Genomic DNA, 23,756 nt, shown 5'->3' with positions numbered 1-23,756 from the left:
GGAGTGGCAAGCTATCTCATGAATAAAAGACCCTTACCTTCAAGCCTGACAGCTTAATTTCGATTCCTTGAACCCACACTGTGGAAAGTGAGAACCAGCTCTTCAAGCGGAGAACCACCTCCACTTGTACACTATGACGCATGCCCACAAACACACGTGCGCGCGCGCGCACACACACATGCACACACCAAATAAATAAGTGTGATCCTTTTGAAAACCATTTTTTTTTCAAGGCAGGGTTTCTCTGTAGCTTTGAAGCCTGTCCTGAAACTAGCTCCTGTAGACTAGGCTGACCTCGAACTCACTGATACGCCTGCCTCTGCCTCCACAGTGGTGGGATTAAAGGCGTACGCCACCACTGCCCAGCGAAAACCAATTATGTGTTGAAATGTACCATCCCAAACAAAGCATGCAGTCTTTCATTTACAGGTATAAATTTGCATTTATAATTTTATTATTAAAGTGTATTTTGTTATAGTGCTTTCTTAATCAGAGTATCAATTTAGTAAAATAGAAATATATTTACAAGTTGCCACATAATCTGCAATTTTTAAATTATGTTTGCTATTTTTTTATTTTTCCAGAAAAGATGAAGTCCTTAGACTTGGGCTTCAGGTTCCAGTGGTCAGTGATCACGACCAAGTAGAAAAAGAAGAATTCTGTTCCTCCTCCTGAAGCTTCGCCATTTTCATTCATCCACACAGCCAGGCTCTGATTAAGAGAGAGACTTCTGGTACTTTTGAAAGTTTTGCAGAAAACAAAAAGCTCAAACTGGCTTCAAATGTTTTGGCTCAAGTAACCAGAAACAACCACATAAGAAGAGTCTGTGTAGGGAGGAGGCCAACTCACAGGTCTGGGAGGAGGGGCGGAGTTCTGATGAGCTGACCACACACCTTGATCCATCTGCGCCTGAAGGAAATATATGATTGTGTAAGCAATAAATCAGAAGGCTTTTTAGTGCACTGTATAATGTGCTGTTTGCTTAGACAAACTGGATGTTAGTTTTTATTGTTTACAGCTAAAAAGAACCCTGGCCAGCAACAGGCTGAAGTGTTCCTGCTTGCCTTACAGACCAGGAGAAGACATGAGAAAAAGACTTTGAACCAAAGAAGAACAAAATCAAATTTTCCCATTAAAAGCATCAGTGGTCTTGGTTTCTTGGTCCTTCTGAAATGGCATTCATTCATTTACTCCACTAATACCTGCCATCCACTGCATCGGTGGGGTCAGGTGTAGACACTTGAGGAGCAATGATGATGGAAGGTCTCTGTTGTGAGGCTTATGTTCTAGGAGAGGAAAAAGACAATAGGGTTGGGGAGGGGGCTCAGTGGGTAAGAGTGCTTGCTGCTGCGTAAGCACAAAGACCCCTAAAATCTACATAAAATAAAAGGTCAGGCAGAATCGTGCGCGTGCTTGCAACTTCAGTGCCGTGGGAGACAGAGACAAGAGGATCTCTGGGACTTGGTTGACCATTAGACCAACTTCGAATTCAATGAGAGACCCTGCCTCAAGGGAATAAGGGAGACGGTGACAGAACAGCACACCTGATATCCTCCTCTGGCCTCGACGTCCGTATGCAGACATGAGCATCCACATATATGCATGCTCATACAGCACACATACACAATACCCTACATACATACACACACACGTACATAGACAGCAGTCAAACTATCAGAAGTCTGGTCGTTGACCAGATGAGAAAGTTTAGTGAGTAATGTCCAACTTTCCAGATCAAACCAGTGAGCTTCATAGTCATCAACCCTGAAAGAGAATCAGGGTCTTCCCGGAAGCCACGTGTTCTACTCTCACCAGGTCTGCTGTAGAGAATTTCCACTTGGTATTGAGGTGGGTGAGCCATTGGTTTTCATTGGCTAAGACAGGAGTAGATGAAAAGAGATGAAGGAGGGAGTATAACCCCTCCAGTGCTTATAGGTCATAATACTTCAACAACCTGATGGGTTAGACGAGCAACAGTTGTTTTCAGTGTCTCCAAGAGCAACCAGGAGCATCATCCATCACCCAAGTCTCCACTGTAGACACTGACCACAACAGCTGACTCAAAGCACATGGTGGATGTGTCTGTGCATGCGTGGGCGTGTGTGTGTGTGTGTGTGTGTGTGTTGAATTTGTTCTTAACTAATTTCATAGCTAAAGTTCATGGCACGATTACTAGTTCTATCACTAGTATTCACTAGTTCTATCACATGAATGTACTCATCAAAGAAGAAAGTATTTCTTTTTTACTGTTGGGTTATTCATTTCCCCAGGGCTAGATTCTGGAGAACCGGTACACCTCCTGGCCCAGGGTCCGGAAAATATTCAGGCTCTTAGATAGTGCTCAGTAAAATGAGGGATGAGTAAAGGGATTTCCAACGTGTGTAGAGGGTAATCAAGGCACACTTAATGAAAACAGAGACATCCAACCGGAACTCAGGAAGGTTCTAAGAATTTCAAAAGTGGCATTAAAACACCACAGTCTGGAAGGAGTGACGATGGATTATCACGGTAAGAGACTACAGTTGGAAGAAAAACCAAGGATAGTCTGAGAGCTGGATTTAGGTTGGCACACACAGGATTTGGGAACACAATAGACTAACCACCAGCAGGATGGCTCAGTGGGAAAAGATGCTTGCCGCCAAGCCTGAAGATGGAATCTCAATCCTTAGAACCCACACAGTGGAAGGAAAGAGCTGACTCTTGCAAGTTGTCCTCTGACAAGCAGCCAAGCAACCAGTCTAAAAAAAATAGTAATTAAAATCATCTACTGTACACAGCATCCCACCCCCAAACCCATGCTGGAGAGTAGTACAACGCTGGACAAACTAGACAAACTCCTCTCTAAGCAAGGGTTCAAACTCAGCATGATCGGATACAAGTGCAATCAGGTGTATGAGAGCAGAACTTCGTATCTGCAGTATATTTCCACAACCTCAGTAGAATGGCGGGAAAAAATGAGACATAAAAGTGGAGGGAAAGTCTACAAAGTACTCCTTGAAACTAAAGTTCATATAAACATGGAAGACTGTCACAGATTCAAAGAAAGATGGAGACATGGCAACCGAAGGCATTGTAGTATTTTGACCTCAACCCTGGAAAAGCAAGTATACCAACGGAAGGTCATTAGCTCCTAAACCTCACGTGTAGTTTAGTTTTTAAGTGAGGTGCTAAGGCTGTTCTCTTAGATTTGGCAAATAGACTACAACGGGATAGCAGCCTCCCAGAGAATTAAAACAGTGTGGGAAGTATGTTGCTTTCCTACTTTTCCATAAATTTTAATTATTCCAAAAACTTTGAAATTTGTTTTAATTAATTTCCTTAGAAAGCCAGGTGTAATTGTACACATCTGTCACCCCAGCTCCAGCAGCCCCCCCCCCCCGAGGCAAGGTGGAGGGGCCTACACTCCCTTGTACTACAACCAGTGAGGGGCAGAACCAGTTCTCCTATTCTCAAGATCCTGGGACCAGCAGGTCTCAAGGGGAGGGGGCAGGGCATCTTTCTCTTATTCATACCACCTCAAGGCCGATGAAAGGGAACACGATCAGCTCTCCTGCCCTCTACCCTCCTGGCTGGCTCACCTGCACCCCTGCCAAGAGAATCAGCTCTGCGCGTGCTGCTTGGGTGAAGTGCAATGCCAATTCTGCCACTCTCATGACCTCAAGGCCAGGTCTCCCATCCACCGTAGGCTACGAGGGGCAGGGAACTGGAGAGGTCTTCTCTTCCTAGCCCACTCCACAGCGTGGCAAATGAGAATGGGGCCAGATCTCCGATACTTTCGTGGGTACAGATCACCTGTGCCCTGTCAATAAGGTCAGCTCTACTCTGCTGCCAGGGCAAGGTACAGGGACCTCTCTTCAGAGTGGTGCAGCCAGTGAGGGGCAGAGTCGCCTTTCCTGCTTTTGTGACCCCCATGACCAACTTCAGCAAGGGACGAGGAACAAGGGTGTAGCATCTCTCCCTTGCTCACGCCACTGAAGGACAGACGACAGTGGGGTTCACTCTCCCACTCTCACACCTTCAGGGCCGGCTCCCCTGTACCCAGGCAACAGGGCGCAGGCCTACTGTCCTGAAGGAGCAATTCTTACGCGGCAAGTTTCGGGCTCTCGCCAGCATCGCAAACCTGCTGGCAAGGTCAGCCAAGAGAGCTTCAGTCCCAGTGGGGCGAAAGGCAAAGTCATTTGTTCCCTGAACAGTCTGAATGGGACCATATTTCTAGTGTCATCCTTTCTCTTCTTAAAATGCTCATTAGAAGTCTGTTGTCTTGCAGACTTCACAAAGAACTAGGCTAGAGAGCCACGGACCACAAGGTACCCAGGTGAGCAGACAGTACTGAGAACCTGACCGCTGGATCTTGATACGATCTTTTTAAGTTGAAAAATAAAAAATATGTGTGAGTAAATCACTTCGTTGGAGATCAGCTTTCTCATCTATACAATGGGGGGACCAGCAATACACCATCCTGTCTTTTACGATGCCATCTCTGTCACCCAGGTCCCCACTTAATAACAGTCTCAGCTCTGAAATATTGCATCCTTGACATGGACCTGGTGCCCCAGGGACAAATTCTGCTGCTTTGGTCACTAAGGTTCTGAATTTAAAACCCCAGGTAGCTCTCACTCTCCCCAGTGGAACTATTCTGGCACTGTTGTTCACACCACCCGCCTCCCTCAAGAACTATAGTTGTTTAGAACCAAATCACTAGGGAGCGAGATAATGAGGCTTTGAAATTACCAACATTACTCAAGCCCAAAGCTCAGATGGCTGCATTCAGAGCTTCCCACTATGGAATGAGAATGGCGTGAAGATGCCAAACGCTACGTTTCCAAAACTGGAAGGAGGAGGGAAGGGAAGCTGGACCATTGCTGTCACTGCTCAAATAGAAGCAAAGACAGCAGGGAAAGGGGGCGTGTCTACAGGGCCATCCAGAAAAAGAAGAAACCCCCACCCTGCTTGTCTTCCTCACTTACCTGCACCCTAATGAGGGCTCTGTGAGGCCATAGAACACAGGTTATTATTTCAGAGAAAGACGCTGAGGCCATAGATTGTGGGCACCCAGAGTGTGGATAGATACCAAAGAGCCTGGTGTAGCACCCAAAAGGAAAAGTCCTGTGTCACCCAGCTCTCGACTGGATGTCTAGAGACAAATTAGAACCTTTCTCCACTTCAGTTTTCTCCTCTACAAAATGGCTGTAAGGGGCTGGAGAGATGGCTCAGTGGTTAAGAGCATTGCCTGCTCTTCCAAAGGTCCTAAGTTCAATTCCCAGCATCCACATGGTGGCTCACAACCATCTGTAATGAGGTCTGGTGCCCTCTTCAGGCATGCAAGCAGACAGAATACTGTATACATAATAAATAAATATTAAAAACTCACTTTAAAAATGGCTGTAAGGCAATATAGAAAAACGATGTTCACAAAGGAATAACAAATGCAATGATAGTGATACTAAGTACCCTACTTTGAGAGTGTATGTATGTGTACATGTTTGAGAGTGCAAGTGTATGTTCATGTATCTGTGTATATGTGTGTTTGTATATATATATGTGTGTGTGTGTATGTATAGTTTGTTGGGGTTTTTTTTTCTCTGTGTTATAGCTCGGGCTGTCCTGAAACTAACTCTGCAGACTAAACTGACAGACATCTACCTGCCTCTGCCTCCCAAGTACTGGGATTAAATGTATGCGCCACCACCGTGCAGCTCCCATTTTATTATCCTAAGAAAAAATCTCTCACTAGAACAGAAGCTCACCATTTTTGGCTAAGCTAGTTGGCCACAGTTCACCTATCTCTACCCCTAGATGCTTTGGGCGATTTGGAATGCTGGAGATTTGAACTCAGGTCCTCACACTTGCAGAACAAGTCCTTCTTCCTCACTGTGCCACTTCCCCTGCCCATAACTACCTGCAATTTGACTAATATACAGTGTATACTTGTAGATGGGCATGGTGGTCCATGCCTTTAATTCCAGCACTGGGGAGGCAGAGTCAGGTGGATCTCTGAGTTCCAGGCCAGCCTGGTCTACAGACAGAGAGTTGCAGGACAGCCATAGCTACACAGAGGCATCCGTTCTCAAAAAGAAACAAAAAACAAAAATAAAAATAAAAAGTATACTTGTATCATCAAAACATCAGACTGAGCCGGGCGATGGTGGCGCACGCCTTTAATCCCAGCACTCGGGAGGCAGAGGCAGGCGGATCTCTGTGAGTTCGAGACCAGCCTGGTCTACAGAGCTAGTTCCGGGACAGGCTCCAAAGCCACAGAGAAACCCTGTCTCGAAAAACCAAAAAAAAAAAAAAAATCAGACTGGATCTCCAAAACCTATACACAGCAAAGCATCAAGCAAGTAAATAAGAACAGTGGTATAGACATGGTGGCTGGATCATGACACAGAGCAGCCTACAAGTAAAATGAAAGAAGGCATCAGGCTCTTGACCATCCCATTGAGCACATGTACACCGGAAGCTGTGTCAGGGACTGACGCACCACCACTGTCCAGCTCTTATTTTATTATCCTAAGACAGGATCCCTCTCTAGACCAGAAGCTCATTCCACTCCAGTATTTGACTTAAAGATGTCTCACTAGCAACCATGGAGCACTAAGAGCTCTTTTTTTAATTTTTTTTTTATTTTTATTTTTTATTGAGAAAAGGAGAAAAAAAAACAAGTTTCCACCTCCTCCCAGCCTCCCATTTCCCTCCCCCTCCTCCCACCCTTCTCCCCCTCCTCCCACCCTTCTCCCCCTCCTCCCACCCTTCTCCCCCTTCCCCCACTCCTTTCCCCCTCCCTCTCCAGTCCAAAGAGCACTCAGGGTTTTCTGCCCTGTGGTAAGTCCTAGGTCCTCCCCCCTCCGTCCATATCTAGGAAGGTGAACATCCAAACTGGCTAAGCTCCCACAAAGCCAGCACATTACGTAGGATCAAAACCCCGTGCCATTGTCCTTGGCGTCTCATCAGCCCTCATTGTTCGCCATGTTCAGAGAGTCCAGTTTTATCCCCTGCTTTTTCAGTCACAGTCCAGCTGGCCTTGGTGAGCTCCCAATAGATCAGCTCCACTGTCTCAGTGGGTGGGTGCACCCCTCGTGGTCCCGACTTCTTTGCTCATGTTCTCCCTCCTTCTGCTCCTCATTGGGACCTTGGGAGCTCAGTCCAGTGCTTCAGTGTGGGTCTCTGTCTCTATCTCCATCCATCACCAGATGAAGGTTCTATGATGATATGCAAGATATTTGTCAGTATTGCTCTAGGATAGGGTCATTTCCGGTTCCCTATCCTCAGCTGCCCAAGGTGGGCTCCCTGGTTTCCGGGCAACTCCCTTTCTTTCATTTTCTCCTTTCTTTCCTTCCTTCTTTTTTCATCCCAGGAAAAAGTGTCAGGGTGTCACTTCAGACACACAACACTTCTGTGTGAGCAGCAAAGAAATCCACGGATGATTTGCTCACAGAAGGTGACCTGCTAACTCAGGCACCTTGCTTTATGGCCCATTCTTTACAGCCCCTTCAGCTCAGCTTTACCCAGTCCCCTGAGACAAGACCCAAATGCTGAGGGCGGGTGCGGCTGTTGTTTCCTTTAAGACAGAGACCCTCCTGCTGATCTGAAACAGTAACGTCTTGGTATGAGATAGCAGGACCACAGCAGAGCTCTGGTTCTCCTGGGCTTTCCTTATGATGGACAAGACTAAAGAACATGATTCATTTTCCCAGCCAGAAAGACGTCATTCTGTTTTTCAAATTTTTATTACATTTATTGATTGTGTGTGTGTGTGTGTGTGTGTGTGTGTGTGTGTGTGTGTGTGTCCATTTACACACATGAATGTATGCCCCGGTGTCAAGGTCAAAGGGCAGTGTGTGGAGTTGGTTCCCTCCTTCCACAATAGGGTCTTGGGGACCAATGCAACACTATTTCGGATACTTTCATTTTGTCTTCCTGGTGAATGCCTTTCCCCTAAGCTAAGTCCAATAAGCCACATAGTCACACTCTTCCGTCTCTCAAAAGACTTTTGTTTTTGAGGGCATGGGTGGTTTCACTGTATACATCGAGCTGCATCCAGCTCACAGATCTCTGCCTCTTTGCCCCACCAGACCTGGCTTCTCTAGCATTCTTATCCATAGATGTATTTGATGGCAAAAAGGCTTTCTACCTACCAACTCTGGCTCCGCATTTCATTTTATCCCTTTGCTGGGTCATTCAAAGATATGTCTACAGAACTATTAAAGTACAGATGGGATTAAGGAGACAGCTGTTGAAAGAAACATGGCAGCATGCAAGGAGTAAGAAGAAATGGCATTTACTGAGCACTTACTAAGGAGCAAAGCTTAAAGAATATTATGAGAGTTATTCTCTCGGTCAGTTCTCTCAAGAGTTCTACAAGCTGGTGATGGTGCACACCTTTAATCTCAGCACCCAAAAGGCAGAGGCAGGTGACTAGCTATTCAGACCAGGCTGGCCTTGAACTCACAGAGATCCACCTGCCTCTCCTTCCCAAGTCCTGGGATTAAAGGTATGTGCCACCATACCTGGCCACTAGGTGAGTTCTTAAACATGCCCAAACTGTGCTTAACTCCTTGGAAACACATAAAGAAGAATGAGAGCTTTCTGCTTTAACACATGTGAGTGTGTGGACAGAGAGAAAATACTGGGAATCTCTCTGTCCTCACAGCATGTTCTTGGGTTTGAATCTACGATGCCACTTGAACACCACGATCAGTATCTTAAGCCCCTTTGCACATGAAAGAGTAGATCAGGCTGGGCAGTGGTAGTACAGTGGGGGTCTTTAATCCCAGCACTCAGGAAGCAGAGGCAGGCAAATCTCTATGAGTTCAAGGCCAGCCTAGTCTACAGAGCTAGTTCCAGGACAGGCTCCAAAGCTACAGAGAAGCCCTACCTTGAAAAACCCAGATAGATAGATAGATAGATAGATAGATAGATAGATAGATAGATAGATAGATAGATAGATAGACAGACAGACAGACCAAGCACTCTCCTGCTCCTCCTGATAGTCCCCACAGCAGGTTCTAACTTAAGGTTTTCACAGGGAAGAAATTCTGCCTGTAAACTTAGCTGAAATAAACATCTGGAACAACCCTCCCCCACTCCAGCACACCCCAAGGCTTCTCCAATGGTAGCTTTCATTAGCTTAGGTCTTATGTTACATGGACCAGGAAGGAGCTGTCTCCAGCAGCCCTTTTGATTATATTGCTAGCTCTCACCATCATTTACAGGAGGGTGGGTCCCTAGTCTAAGAATGCAGGGGGCCGGGGAGCAGGGGGGCTAAGAATTGATAGTCTTAGCATATGTCCTTCTCTCCTATCTGCAAATCCCATTGTCAACAGTTTTATTGAGGACATTGCAACTGCACCGGTTTTTTTTTTTAATCCTCACCAGTAAATGCTTTTATTCTGCCTTTTTTGAGATCCTTTAGAAAAATACACTCATGCTGCAACATCTATTTTTAACGGGTGAATCTATTAGGTTTCTGCTGTTTCTGTAATTATTATTGTTGTACTCACCACCAGTCAAAGAAATACCTTAGTAAAGCAAAGTGTATATTTTGGAATGAGAGCAAGCCCAGTGTGGAGAGGAGTCTGGCTAACTTAGCACTCTTCCGTGTGCCAGAGACAAAGCATACACGGTCATCTTCCTTGCTTCCAACTTAACACTGTGCATCAGAGCCTTAGTGATCTTTTTGACGTGGTGATTCAACTTTGACTCTACTCTATGATTCAAACAGAATCCCCGCATACTGAAAAAAAATTGTTCTTAAAGGTATTCACGTCGGTATTATTTACCAAAGCAAATCTGTGAAGCAATTACACACTACTTTTTTGATCAACTTGAGCGTACGTGCTTCTGAAATGAGCACCAAATGATACTTTTTAAAATAAAGTGGTTACGTGAGCTATTTTACAATTACCATTAAACGATTTCATAATCATTTAAAATTTTGCCTTCAATTATACCAGCAAATTTTATAATGTAGTATTATTAAATAGAGGGAGGAAAGGATATAAATGTGTATTGTGGGGTGATTATCACTACATTAGAATGACAACGTAAGAGAAAATTTAAAAATCACTAATTAATGCTACTTTGGAAGGTATGGAGTTGTTCTGAGATAAATAGGCAGGTCTGGGAAGCCTCTCACAAAATCCAGAAAATGAAAAAAAGTGTGTCACTGTGGGGTTGGCTTTGAGGTCTTCTATGCTCAAGCTACACCCAGTGTCACAGTTCATTTCCTGTTGCCTGTGAATCAAGATGTATAACTCTCAGATTCTTCCCCAGAACTATACCTGCCTACATCCCACCATGTTTCCCACCATAAAGGACTAACCTCTGACACTGTAAGCTACCCCCAAGTAAATAAAATTGGCAGGTAAATTGGATAGAACTAGAAAAAAAATGAGGTAACTCAGACCCAGAAAGACAAATAAGGTATGTATTTGCTCATATGTAGAGATAAAAATTTAAGTCATTGATAACCAAGCTACAATCTGTAGAGCCTATAAAGGATGCATATAGAGTAAGGGATGGGGTAGGGGCAGATAAATATCCATAGGAAAGGGAAATAGGATAGGTATAGGTGGATGGTTGGGAAACTAGAATAAGAGGATCAAATGAGAAGGTGGAGGCGGAGGGACAAAAGGGGAAATACAGAGAAACAGTTAAAATTAAGGGTCATTTGAAGGGCAGTATGGGAAACTAATACATACAAGCTTCCTAAATCAAACAGATAAACATGAAAGCGATCTAATGAAATTGCCAAATAATTCAGGAGACAGAACCCCAGCTGGTCATCTCTTGTCACCAAATAAATCTTCCATTACTGAGACTGGATTACATCTAAATGAGATGTCAGCCAAAGCTGGTTCCAAACAACTGAGGTTATTGCTAAGACTATAGATTGCTCCCCACAGTCTATGAGTAATGTTCAATTGCTGAAGAAAACACCTACACAACTCATTGAGTGTGGAGAAGTCACACAGGTGTCTACATAGAGACCTTACCCCTATGTGCTAGCATCTTTGGTACAGGAACTCTGCATGGTACCAAAGGAGAAACACAAACACCAACCTAGCCACAAACCCTTTGATCTACAATGGTGTCCTGCCTGCAAGATAAACTACAACAAAATCACCCCATGTCTGGTTTGATTTCAAGCCCACTCTACAAGACAGAACCCATATGCAACAGTGCTTGGGTGACCAAAAACATAAAACTAGACAGCCCAGGGACCTAGGGACGAACCAAATATTACTGTTCGAGAGCAAATAAACAAACAGAGCAATAAAATGACTCCTAATGACTTTCTACTATATTTACATATGAGTGCTTTGTTCAGCCATCATCAGAAAAACATCCCCCTGCAGCAAATGGGAACAAATACCTATAGCCAGACATTATGCAGGGAGTGAGACGGGGATAATAGGTAATTTAGTGTGAACTTATTCACACCAATAATAATAATAATAATAATGGTGAGTAATAGAGTGAATACTTGTGAGCTATTACTTATGGACAATTTACACTGGTATAATTTCTTGTATATTGATACAAGTTCAAATTGTATTGGTTATTGTTATTTCTGTTTACAATATTTGTATACCTATGCAAAGTTATTTTGTAATATTGTCTGCATGCATGTTTAAGACATTTTAAATACTGAAACAATTTTAAGATATATTTATCTTGCCGGCCGGTGGTGGCGCACGCCTTTAATCCCAGCACTCAGGAGGCAGAGGCAGGCAGATCTCTGGGAGTTCGAGACCAAGCCTGGTCTACAGAGCTAGTTCCAGGACAGGCTCCAAAGCCACAGAGAAACCCTGTCTCGAAAATAAAATAAAAAAAAAGATATATTTATCTTATTGAATTATATATTTCTACCTCTGTTTAAGATATTTATACATTGTTTATATTTTGATGTCATTGTCCTCCTTTATTGCACAGTTGTTTAAAGATTGTTTAATTTTCTGATATGAAGTCTTAATCTTTAAGTTATATAGGTATTAAGTATTATAGGTCAGTAGTCATTCATGTTTGTTATACTTTTAGTCAGACTAATTAGGTTCTTTAGATACATAGAGATTGTATGCTGCATAGATAGGTAACCTTCAACCACTTCAAAGATCTGTAGAACATGGCATTTAAATAACTTAGGATTCTGTTGATGAGAGACACGATTGCTCCTGGCAGCACCAATCTATTCCTGAGGGAGTGTTGAGCACTAAAGACACTCTACTTGGAGTCTGTCTTCTTCTTGGTACAATGGCCTTTGGGCAAGAAACTGCCCATGCCTTAACCCCTGACAAAGTGCATGATATCCAGACTGGACAAGCAGGATACAAGAAAAAAAAGCTGTCAAATCTTGCCAAGACAGGGTAAGGTGGTTTTGAAAAATTCCCTGCCTCTGAAAATGGTCTGTAAGTTACTCTACGCCTTAGCCAAATTGGTTGCTCCAACACTGTAAATGAGACTTTTGGTGATTGCTCAAGTAGCCAGTTGTCTCTGTCATCTACTGCACATTTTGGAAGCTGCTTGATTGCACTTCCTGCCTACTCAAGTAATATTATCTCCCTTCTCAGGCCTTCAATGGGGTTGAAGATTAGATAATTATAGTTACCATCCTCTTATGATATAGCCAAGCCATTTCAAATACAAGACTTAGACTCCTTAGGATAGAATGTTTATCAAAACATTTAGCATACGTTCCTTGCTAATATTGTTTATACTGGTTGTAATTCCAATCTTATACTTGATATCTGTTCCTAGTGTATATAGGGTTTGGAACTCTCTTATTTAAACAAAAGGGGGGGGGGTGTTGTGGGAGCTCCTTCTGCTCCTTCAGCCAATAGCCTTTAACATACCAGCCCACTTGAGCATCTTTTTTATACTATAAATTCAGCTGTAATGCCTATGTTGGCTCTCTTGCTTCCAGCTCTCACTTCCAGCTGCTAGACTCTGTTCCTGTTCCCCATTAGTACAGAGGGCTGTGATCTAGAACAGTGATCTATAAGTCTCCCCTAAATAAATAACACTTTATCATACATAATTCTGAACTAGTTTGGGATTATTTTATATCTTCCGCCATCACTTTTCCTTTTCTCTTTTTACGCTGCAAGTCTTTTGCATATGTACTATGAATTCCAGATTAGTGTTTTTGTGGGATTCCTGAGTTTTTGAACAATTGGGTTTTTTTTTTCTTGTGCCTTTTCTTGGGCTTTTTTTCCTTCTGTTTGCTTGTTTTGTCCAATCCCAATGTGTTAGTGTTTATCATATTATATTATATGATAATTATCCCTTAAAAGCCTATTGTTGTTGTTGGTTTTTCGAGATGGGTTTCATTGCATCTTTAGAGCCTGTCCTGGAATTCACTCTGTAGACCAGGCAGTCCTCAAACTCACAGAAATCCTCCTACCTCTGCCTCCTGAGTGCTGGGATTAAGGTGTGTGCCACCGTTGCTTGGCTGTGTGTTGTTTTTTTAAAGAGACAGAAAGGGGTATATCTGATTGGAAGGGGAGCTGGAGAGAACCTAGGAAGAGCAGACAGAGAAGAAACTATAATCAGGATATATTGTGTGAGGGAAAAAACTCTACTTTCAATAAAAAGAAAAAAATATTCAAAAAAACAGATTTTTTTTCTTTAAAAACAAATTTAATTTACAGTTTTATATCTCTAGTGAAGTTAGTTTTTCATCATTTCCAGCACAACATGTGGATCTACTGGCCAGAACTCCAATATGTTCTTATTTAGTGTTTAATCCTCTAACAGAGTCCAATTAATTACTTCAGCTTTATGGCAAACTGTCTTCGGCCAGCATCCAAGCCTGGACACTCTATCCCCCTCCTCTGCCCAGTCAGCTCCTGAGCTCGGGTGGTGTCAATGTAATTACTGAAGGAACTGGAGGGGTGAGAGCCAAGGAGGGGGAGGGAAATGGCCTCGGCAATTATGTGCTGTGCTTCACCAGAGAGGCTGATGCCATTCTTTGCATAAATTATTATTTATCCTGGAATGGAATTCCCCTATGCTTATTACTAAATCAACCCCTTTTAAAAAATTCTTTGTTGGGCCTGTAAAGTCCCCTGGCCACTTTCTAACCTCTACTGCCTCAGCCCAGAGCCCAGCCAGCAGAACATCAGTGAGAATTCCACTTCTTGTGCTGACTGGAGGCTGAATGCAATGACACAGGTAACTAGGTACACAGGTACCTAGTCACACTGGTAACTAGCATCCTAGTCTTATATGTACCCTCAAATATAGGACCCTACAGGCTGGCAAAATTCAGTCAAGTCATGTGATCTGGGTTTGGTGGTGAAGGCCTTTAATCCCAGCACTTGGCTGAATGTATTTTGTTTTTGTTTTTGTTTGTTTGTTTTTGTTTTTTTGAGAAAGGGTTTCTCTGTGTTGCTTTGGAACCAGTCCTGTAACTAGCTCTTGTAGACCAGGCTGGCCTCGAACTCACAGAGATCCACCTGCCTCTGCCTCCCAAATGCTGGCATTAAAGACACGCGCCACCACCTGCTATAATCCCAGCACTTGGGAGGCAGAGGCAGGTGAATCAGTGTGAGTTCAAGGCCAGCCAGGACAAGTTCCAAAGCTACAGAGAAACCCTATCTTAAAAAAAAGAAAGGAAGGGAGGGAGGGAGGGAAGGAGAAAGGAAGGAAGGAAGGAAGGAAGGAAGGAAGGAAGGAAGGAAGGAAGGAAGGAAGGAAGGAAGGAGAGAAAAGTAATTAAAAATAGGTAACCTACTTTCCTATTTTTCATGTCAGTCCATCTATGAAGATGCTGACTGCAGGCTATAACATTGATTTCATGACCTTCTCCAGGGAAACTGACAGTGTGAATTGAAGTTCAGCCTAGCTTTTCCTACTGCATTCCCAAAGCCCTTTCCCTCTTTGACTCCACTAGAATTTTCTTCTGGAGACGTGCAGTGGGCCGTGTTCTCAGATATCACTGAATGTGGAGTGGTATCTCCTTTGTTTCATTTGCTTTCAGGTGAACGAGTCCAACTCCATCCATCTAGCGCAATGGTTATCAACCTTCGGGGCTGCATGTCAAGCATCATGAACATCAGATATCTACATTATGAGTCGTAACAGTAGCAAAATTACAGTTATGAAGTAGCAACAAAATAATTTTATCGTTGGGGGTCACCACACTATGAGGAACTGTATTAAAGGGTCGAAGCATTAGGAAGGCTGAGAACCACTGATCCAGAGACTGGCTCTCACCTGCATCCCTTTTACATCAAGTGTTTTGGTACCCTGCTTTGTTATCCGACACTTATGAATAAGGTCGGGCAGCAACAGCAGATGTGTATTTTAGCACATTCCTTGACAAAAGCAAGGAGTCTTTCTGAGAACTTCCTTTTCTCTCGACAGAAACTGAGCTGGCATTTGTATTCCTGAGGTGGGGGAGTCCCCACCTCGTGTCACCCACTCTGAGATGACAGTAGGTTGAATATTCTACAAGGATCCAGACCAGGCACTCTGCAAATCACACCCTGGGGTTATCTGACAGAGGGACTCTCCTTGCAGGTAAAAACAGAAATTATATCAGAAGCTGCTGAAGGCATTGGAGCTAAAATCCACAAAGGCAACACGCTATTAACACTGAAAGGATGCTCAATCTTTTCAAGAGCAATGAAGCAGCCGGGAAGACTACAGGAACACACATCGCCTGAGCTGCGGATGGAGGCTTGGAAGTGGGGCTCTCAAGCTACATCTGCTGCTGACTCCCTTGACTTCCCCAAGGGAATTATTTTTATTAGTCAGCAACATTTAAAAACTATATTTCCCTGAAAAACCCAAACATGCTGTTAATAATGGGCCTATATTGCAGGGCCACCAACAACCCAGTCATGAGCCACAGGTACCACCTATGGCCAAGCAAATGGTCCCCTGTACTATAGCCCCCTGTACTTCGAAGAGAGTCCCTCAGCTGCATTCCTTTCCAAACGTCTGTGTGTATCTGAGTATGCAATCATCGATCTATAATGGTAATGGAACTGTGGGTTAGAAGCTAGAGACAGTTCCTGAACATGGGTGTTTATCTAGACTAGAGTGGAAGAGATTTCCCAATGTATATATCATTTTATCCTTCCCAGGGTGAAAAAAACAGAGACTGGCAAGTACTAGGGAAAACTGGTGAAACCTGTGGCCAAGAGACTAGTTAGACATCTGCTATGTGTCAGATTTGATTTCTGGCCTTGTGGCATTGATTTTGTTCATTCAGAAAAAGGACGCCCTTCTCCGGCAGCTTGCAAAGGCCAGGAAGTTCATATGTCAGCTACTAGCCTCATCACTGTGACCAATTAGATGGCCAGAAAAGGGTGGCAACATTTCTTTTGCTCGTGGATTCAGAGGATTCAGGCTGTTGTCAGTTAACTCCTTCCTTCTAGGTCTGTGGTGGGGCAGAGTACCATGGCAGCAGGAGCATGTGGACCAGGCTGTTTACATCATGGTAGATCAGCGGAGAGAAGAAAATACAGGGCGAGGCCAGAGGAAGAGATGTCTCTAAAAATGCCATCAGTAACTGACTACTTCCCTTAACTAGACCCCCATCTCCTCCTCCCAAAATGATACCATCAGCAGCTGAGGACCAAGTTTATGATACGTGAGCCTGTCTGGGACATTTCATCATAAAGTCTACTTTAGTCAAACATTCTCTGGGTCCTGCACTGATAACATCCATTTTTATTTCAGAATGCTTTAGTCAGGAATTTCTTCAAACTTCCTCAGCCTCCACACTTTTATATTATCTTAAAAAAAAAAAAGCCTCCCCAGATCCCCAGAGAAAAGGAAGGCTTAGGTTTGGTCTCGCAGAGAAGCAAGGCTGAGATTAATCAGAGAGAGGTGGAGAGCTGGGAAGCTGAACTGAAATGCTAAGACGGGAACCGGCAGGGCCCTCAGAGTCACTGAAAATAGACCTGAGTCCCTAAGTGTAGAGTTGCTGTAGGGAAAGATAAGGTGGGAACCAGATGCACTGGGGCTGGAGCCACTGGGAGCAAGAGAGCAACTTTAAAGGAAGGGGCAAGTATATCTGTAGCCAAAGGAGCCTGACAAACAGCTAGCCAAGAGTTCATAACACAGCAGCCAACAAGGTGGACAGAGAGAAGCAACTCCTGAATACCGTCATCTGCTGTCCACATCTGCACACTGGCACATGTGCGCGCGCACACACACACACACACACACACACACACACAAAACTAAATAAAAAAATATTCTAAAGAAATAAATACGACATGATGATTGCAGCAACTAAAGGTCATGGGAAAAAAGGAAAGAAACAATAGAGCAGAGAGGAAAATAAGCTGCACACACAGGAGGAACATCCGGAAAAATGTGTTGTCACTCAAGCGTTCTCAGCCTCTACCTGTTGGCATCCAGGGCCCAACTCCCTCAGGGTATTGGCAGCATCCCTGACCTCAACTCACTAGGTGCCAGAAGTAAGCCCCACCACTTACAACAACCCCAAATGTCTCCTCCGCACCTTGCCAACTATCACGTGGAAGCGAAATTACCTCTGGTCGAGAGTTACTAGATAACTAGAATGCAAAAGCTTGATCGTTCCCAGGAACATGACAGCAAGCAGCAAAGGCAAAAGAGGAATGGTCCCAGAGCCGTCGGTTATGATGAAATCAGTCTCTGAGTATCTCAGGAAAGCTCATTCAATAATCAAGTCCAGGTCACAGGAGTCATGAAGGGAACAGGCAATGTCAAAATAAGAGCAAGTAAGGAAGAGCTGCGCTCAAAAGTCTGACTGCAGAAGTACAGTCCTGTGCCATGACTTGGAGTCTGTGTTGGCCAAGAAAAGGCAAAGGCTTCTAAATGGAAATGAGAGTTTAAGAAGCAAAACTGTCCCTTCCTGTGTCTCCTCTTCAGTCACCTTTACCCCCTACTCAGCAAGGGTCCATGGTGGAGACAGATGCTGCCCAAAAGGACCATAACAAAGACAGGGCCAGTGAAGGAAAGTGTGAGATCGACTTGGGTTTGGCATTTACAGAACAATGAATGGAGCCTTTGAAGCTCCGTTAAACAAAAGCGCCATTTGTCTACACTGGTAGCTACAAAGAAAAACAGGATTGCAGCAGAGGACTAAAAAAAGAGAGAGAGAGAAATACCAAACTGAAGTGTGCGTGGGTTTTCCAGGGTCCTCCCTGAGACCTTATGCCAAAATCTAAGGTCTAAAAGTCCTTAAGACTTAAGAAACAATCAAAATGTATTTAATGCAACACAGGAAATGTAGGCTCTTGGGTATTATGTTTAAAATAATTACTAACTTTTTTTTCCTTGTCAGCTCTTTTAATTTATGCAGTATGGGAAGGAACACGTTAACAACGACAACAAAAGTTTGCGCATTTTTGAACACACAAAGATTTCATTTGCCGCCTTCTCTGTCTCTGTGCCTATGAATTAGCGATGCTAAATTTTATTTCTCTTACTTCTTTCTTGTTTGTGGGGGAGAAGGACTAATACTCCTCTCTGCAGTGGCCCGCCTGCCATTAACATGCTTGTGAGATCTCCGATTCCTTTCGCATTCCGTGGCCAGCTTGGTTTTTAATCTAACAGCCCTTCTTTCAAAATGATCTCTCTGCTACAGACAGGTATTTATCATTCCCCTTGCTCTCCTGGCTCCCTGACAGCACTCACGTCAACTGAAGCCATTTTGAAGTTCCCTGCCCATCCTTAGGGCCTTCTGCTTCTCTGCCAGATTGGAGCCAGATTTGGGATCACATAGATCCCTTTCTTTGGATTTTAGTGACTGTTCTTGGACGGGGAGGGTTAGCTCAGAAGGGGGCTTTTAGAAGGGTGAAGGAGGAGAGATTCCAGAAAGTTAAGAGGTGTAGTTGGTGTTTTTCTCCTTGCTGTAACAAGAGCAACTTGAGGGAAAAGGTTTATTTCTGCTCACAATTTGAAGGGAGAGGCTGTCCTGGTAGAAGTGACTGTGGGAGCAGCTGGAGGCTTTGGTGTCTGGAGCCTGCAGGGCTTGGTCACACTGTAGCCACCGTTAGGATGCAGAGGGAGAGAATACTGACATTTAGCTCAAAATTAATAATCACACCAAGGCCCACACTTTAATCCCAGCATTCAGGTGGCAGAAGCAGTGGTTCTCTGAGTTCAAGGCCAGCCTGGTCTAAGAGAGAGTTAAAGGATGGCCAGGAGCCTGGCGATAGTGGTATACACTTTAATCCCAGCACTCATACACGTAAAATATGTATATCAAGAGCCAGGCGGTGGCGGTGCACGCCTTTAATCCCAGCACTCGAGGGGCAGAGGCAGGCGGTGGTGGCGCACGCCTTTAATCCCAGCACTCGAGAGGCAGAGGCAGGCGGATCTCTGGGAGTTTGAAGCCAGCCTGGTCTACAAGAGCTAGTTCCAGGACAGGCTCCAAAAATACAGAGAAACCCTGTCCAAAAAAAAAAAAAAAAAAGATGGCCAGGGCTACACAGAGAAACCTATCTCAAAAACAACAACAACAACAACAAAAAGAAAAAACAAAATTAACCATCACAAGGAGACAGCTCTTGGTATTTCATTCAAGTCTTTTATTTGGAACTCCTTCCTGCACCTTTGCACAGAAAGGGAGAAGTTGAGTCAACTTATTCTTTCTAATTGGGGGTGTACAGCTCAGTGGTGTTAACCATGAGTGAGGCACCTTCCTTCCCTCCCAAGAACTGCCCATTCTCTCTGAAGGTCCTTCTTCCTTTTCAAGTGTGAGGCCGTGTACTGATGGGAACTATAGCTCTTAGTGTGTTGGAGTCTCACCTCCAATAATCAGGTCTTCTGGAGACCTGCCTGTTTTTGACATCCAGCTCACACCCAGCAACATCTCTCATAAGAGAACTTTAAAGTCACAATGGTCCAGAGAGCCAAACCAGTGCACCATTTTCCAATATGTTCCAGAAGGATACTTCAGAACAGGACCAGCCGTCATTTCACTAGCCACGAAGACTGATGCAAATGTGTCATCCCAGCACTTGGGAGGTGGAGGCAAGAGGATGGCAAGTTCAAAATTAACTCAAGCTGCTCAGCGAGGCACTACATCAAAACACCAGGGGCTAAGGATGCAACTCACTGATAAAAAAAAGCAGTTAGCTAGCCTCTGAAAGGCCCTGGGTTTGAGTCCCAAGAATAATGACAACAATAACCCACCACACACACACACACACACACACACAACTCCTTAAAAGCTAAAGTTCCATCTAAGTAGCGTGGTACATGAAACTCTAAATCCCAGCACTCGGGAGCCTGAAGCAGGAGGATCTTTTAGTTAGAAGCCATCCTAAGTTACCTTTCAATAAGACTTTCCAACGACTTACGCTTCATTGACAAGACTAGACACTTGTGGTTTTCTAGTCCCTTTTTTATTTTTAAAATTTTATTTTACAATGAACATGGCACCTATTTATTTCCTAATATGTAAAATGGGGGGTGGCCCCTACCTTCCTGTTACTTGAAAGTGACACCAGAAGTGATGTCACCAGGCTCGGATTCGGTGTGGGTAAGTCCCCAAACCACACAGGCTATTCCGCTACCTGGGTTCCCACACCTACACTACACTAGTATGATTTGGGAGTAAAATCTTAAAATATGCCCTAATTGTTCATTTTCAAAAAGCAGCTTCTGAGCTATATCCACTCTCGTATTTGTTGGCACCATCTTGTGTTTTGAGAGAAGAGGGTCCTTAGTTCTTTTAAGTTCTTTACTCTTTAGATAGTAGCTATTGACCAGATGTGCGGTTGTTAAAAGTCTTTTCCCATTCTGTAGCCTGCCACTTTGTTTGAATGATGCTGCCCTTTGCCGTTCAGAAGCTTTTGTGTTTCTGAATGTCCCATTTATTAACCTGCTTGCCTCTTCCTCTTTAGCACTGGGATTAAAGGCATGGGCCACCACACCTCACCTGGCCTGGAACTTCCATACAAGAGACTAACCTAGACTTCAGAGATTCTCTTGCCTCTGCCTCCCAGGGCTGGGATTAAAAGCACTCATCACTACAACTGGCTAAAATTTCAAATTTTTAATAAATGGACCCTCTAAAACATTTTGGCAGTCACTGGGCAGGGTGGTGCACACCTTTAATCCTAGCACTTGGATCTCTGTGAGTTCAAGGCCAGCCTGGTGTATAAAAGGAGTTCCAGTTCAGTTGCTAGAGAGTTTACCTGACATGCCCGGGCTTGGATTCTGTCCTTATTCTTCAAGCCATACAAACCAGGTGTGAAGGAATATATCCTGGGATACTGAAGACTGTGAAGAAGGAGGAAGAAGAGGAAGGAGAAACGGAGAAAAACTGGGTAAGTTTCAGGCTAGCAAAGATAGTGAGACCCTGTCTCAAAAACAAACAAAATGATAATGAAACAATTACTGCCCCTCACCTTGTACTCTGCCTTCCCTTTCAAATAGAATCCAGGGTCCTGCTTTCACACTTCCAATTTAGGACATGACAAAGTTGTGAGACGGGGGGGGGGGGGGGGGGGGGGCTAAAGCTTGTTCTGTTTGTTTGTTTTTTTTTCAAGTGTTTACCTGTGAATTTTTCACTTTTCTCATCCACAACTAGGGCCCTCCCTCAGGTGACTGTCAGAAAGTCGTGATGGGTTAATTGCATAGCTACCTCTGAACCACTTTATTCTTCGTAATTTCTCTTCCTTTGGCTCTTTTTGCAGTCTGAAAGAGTCATAAAAAGGTGGCTGGAGATTTAGGCAGCGGGGCTTTGAGCCTGGAAACCCTGTAGGCAAAAGCCCTGCCCCCACTCGACCTCCGCCCTTGTTGGCTCCGCCACGCTGCGATCTCTGTGGCCAGTAGAGGGCACACTTACTTTACTTTCGCAGACCAGAAAGCCCGTGCAGCCCGGGGGAGGGGGCGGGGAAAGAGTCTCTGCAGCAAAACGCAGCCTAGGGATTGGCAGCTCTTGGAGTTTGAGGCAAAATCCTAGAGGCTGTAGTCATTTTGCTATCCTTAAAGCTGAATTGTGCAATGAGCTTGATCTGGAGGAAGATACAATCGTTTAGCAGCTGAACCCTGAGTTGCAAACTCAATACATAATAACTACCTTGAAAAATATTCGCTCTATGCACTCTATACCCTACTTTTTCTTTTATTTTTTTAAGGGAGTAGCAGTGGGGGTGGGGGTTCTTTTTGTTTGTCTGTTTTGAGACTATTTCTCTGCGTAGCTTTGGAGCCTGTCCTGGAACTCGCTCTGTAGACCAGGCTGGCCTCGAACTCAGATTCACCTGCCTCTGTTTTTGGAATGTTGGTATTAAAGGTGTGTGGCCATCACCGCCCGGTGGGAGGCTTAAAATGCCCTGGAGTGCGGTGTCATGAATGAGATTACTTTGGGGTTTGATGCTGTGGGATAAGCAAATCCCACGGGAACATGCATTATATAATAAACCTAGAGCAGAGGAAAAGACTGCTGTTGAATTGGTTAATAAACTAGGTTATCATATATTTACATATGTGTGTGTGTGTGTGTGTGTAGTTAGGTTTGAGGACTGTACATAATTCACAACAAGGTATTCAGGAAAATAAGCTGGGAAATTAATGTATAAATTAAGTCAGCTTTTAATTAGCTAAAGTCAAACACAGACACAAATAAAAAGCCAAAAAATGCAACATTTCCTAGATCAGATAGGACCTAGCTTTTTGTTTTTAAGTACATAATTACAACTCCAGGAATAAAGAGAAAAAACGACTTGGGTTTTTCCGGTAAGGAAGGGGTTAACGGTTTCCTTTCTACTAGGGTCTTCGCAGGCTCCCCAGACCCAAGTTGGCAAGTTCTACTCCTCCCCCTTTTGGGGAAGTCCGGGTGTCGTGCCCTCCCACTCCCAGCCACCCACACTGCGTATTCTCGAGTCTAGCGCCTTGATTCTCCCTCAACCCCTAAGCCAAGTCTGGTGCAAACTGGCTCCACGGGGGCAAAGAGGATTTACCTCTTGTGAAAGCTGGTTATGGAATAGGAACTCTGAGTGAGCGGGGGTTGGATAGGGTGCAGTCTGTCTGGCAGAGATTCGACCGGGAGGATCCGGGTGGAGCGCACCCACCAGAACTCCCCTACTGTACTCCAGCTCTGGAGGGGGCCGGGAGACCTACAGGGTTAGATTGTGGGGGTGGGGAGGACAGTCGTCTCCCATCCCCACTGCCTGATGGATGTCTGAGCCGCAGGAGCTGGAGTGTGTGTGCGTGTGCGCGCGCGAGCGAGCGTGTGTGTGTGTGTGTGTGTGTGTGTGTGTGTGTGTGTGTGTGTGTGTGTTTGCTTTTTAACAGCAAATTGGGGGATCCATTCTGGAAAGAATGTACCCAGTAAGCATAGCTGTACATCCAAAATGCATAATGCCCTCCGCAAGAGATGCAGTGGGTGCTTATTTATAAGTGGCTCTCCAAGCATACGTGGCAGTGCGTTGCTGAGCAATTTTAATAATTCCAGGCGTCGTTTTCCTCTGTAGACCTCGTCTGTCATTGACCCCCAACTAACACCCCACACACTGGACGCGGGCTCATAGATAACCCATTCTTTTCGTCCTTCCCCTTCTAAATTCTGCCTTCCCAACCTTAGAGAGACGCCTGGCCGCCCGGGACGTGCGTGACGCGGCCCAGGGTACATGGCGTATTGTGCGAACTAGGCAGCTGTTCCACCTGCCATGACTGAAACACGCAAGACAAGAACACAGTTTGCCCGATCGCTGCGCCCAAAGAACAGTACGGAAAGGGAAAGGACGTGCACGCCAGCAAGAGAAAATGATCGGGCTCGCAGTTAATTCATGAAGCGCTCT

At 44.5% G+C, this 23,756-nt stretch overlaps 1 long non-coding RNA gene across 2 annotated transcripts in view; it reads right to left on the bottom strand.

Annotated features, from left to right (window-relative positions):
• Positions 1-472: 472 nt before the first annotated feature.
• The window catches only part of LOC142844803 (uncharacterized), a 59,824-nt gene continuing 36,540 nt past the window's right edge, over positions 473-23,756 (bottom strand). Inside the window, exons 2-3 of one of the 2 annotated variants that reach the window (XR_012909775.1) lie at positions 21,150-21,234; positions 473-909 (exon numbers count right to left, since the gene is read on the bottom strand). This is a non-coding gene — a long non-coding RNA (uncharacterized LOC142844803). Of the gene's footprint in view, positions 910-6,794; positions 7,200-21,149; positions 21,235-23,756 lie in introns of those variants that run through there. The other variant, XR_012909774.1, reaches the window with a different exon arrangement.

Source organism: Microtus pennsylvanicus, chromosome 2 (assembly GCF_037038515.1).
Source record: "Microtus pennsylvanicus isolate mMicPen1 chromosome 2, mMicPen1.hap1, whole genome shotgun sequence".
NCBI lineage: Eukaryota > Metazoa > Chordata > Mammalia > Rodentia > Cricetidae > Microtus > Microtus pennsylvanicus.
This window is presented reverse-complemented; position numbering and strand designations above follow the sequence as displayed.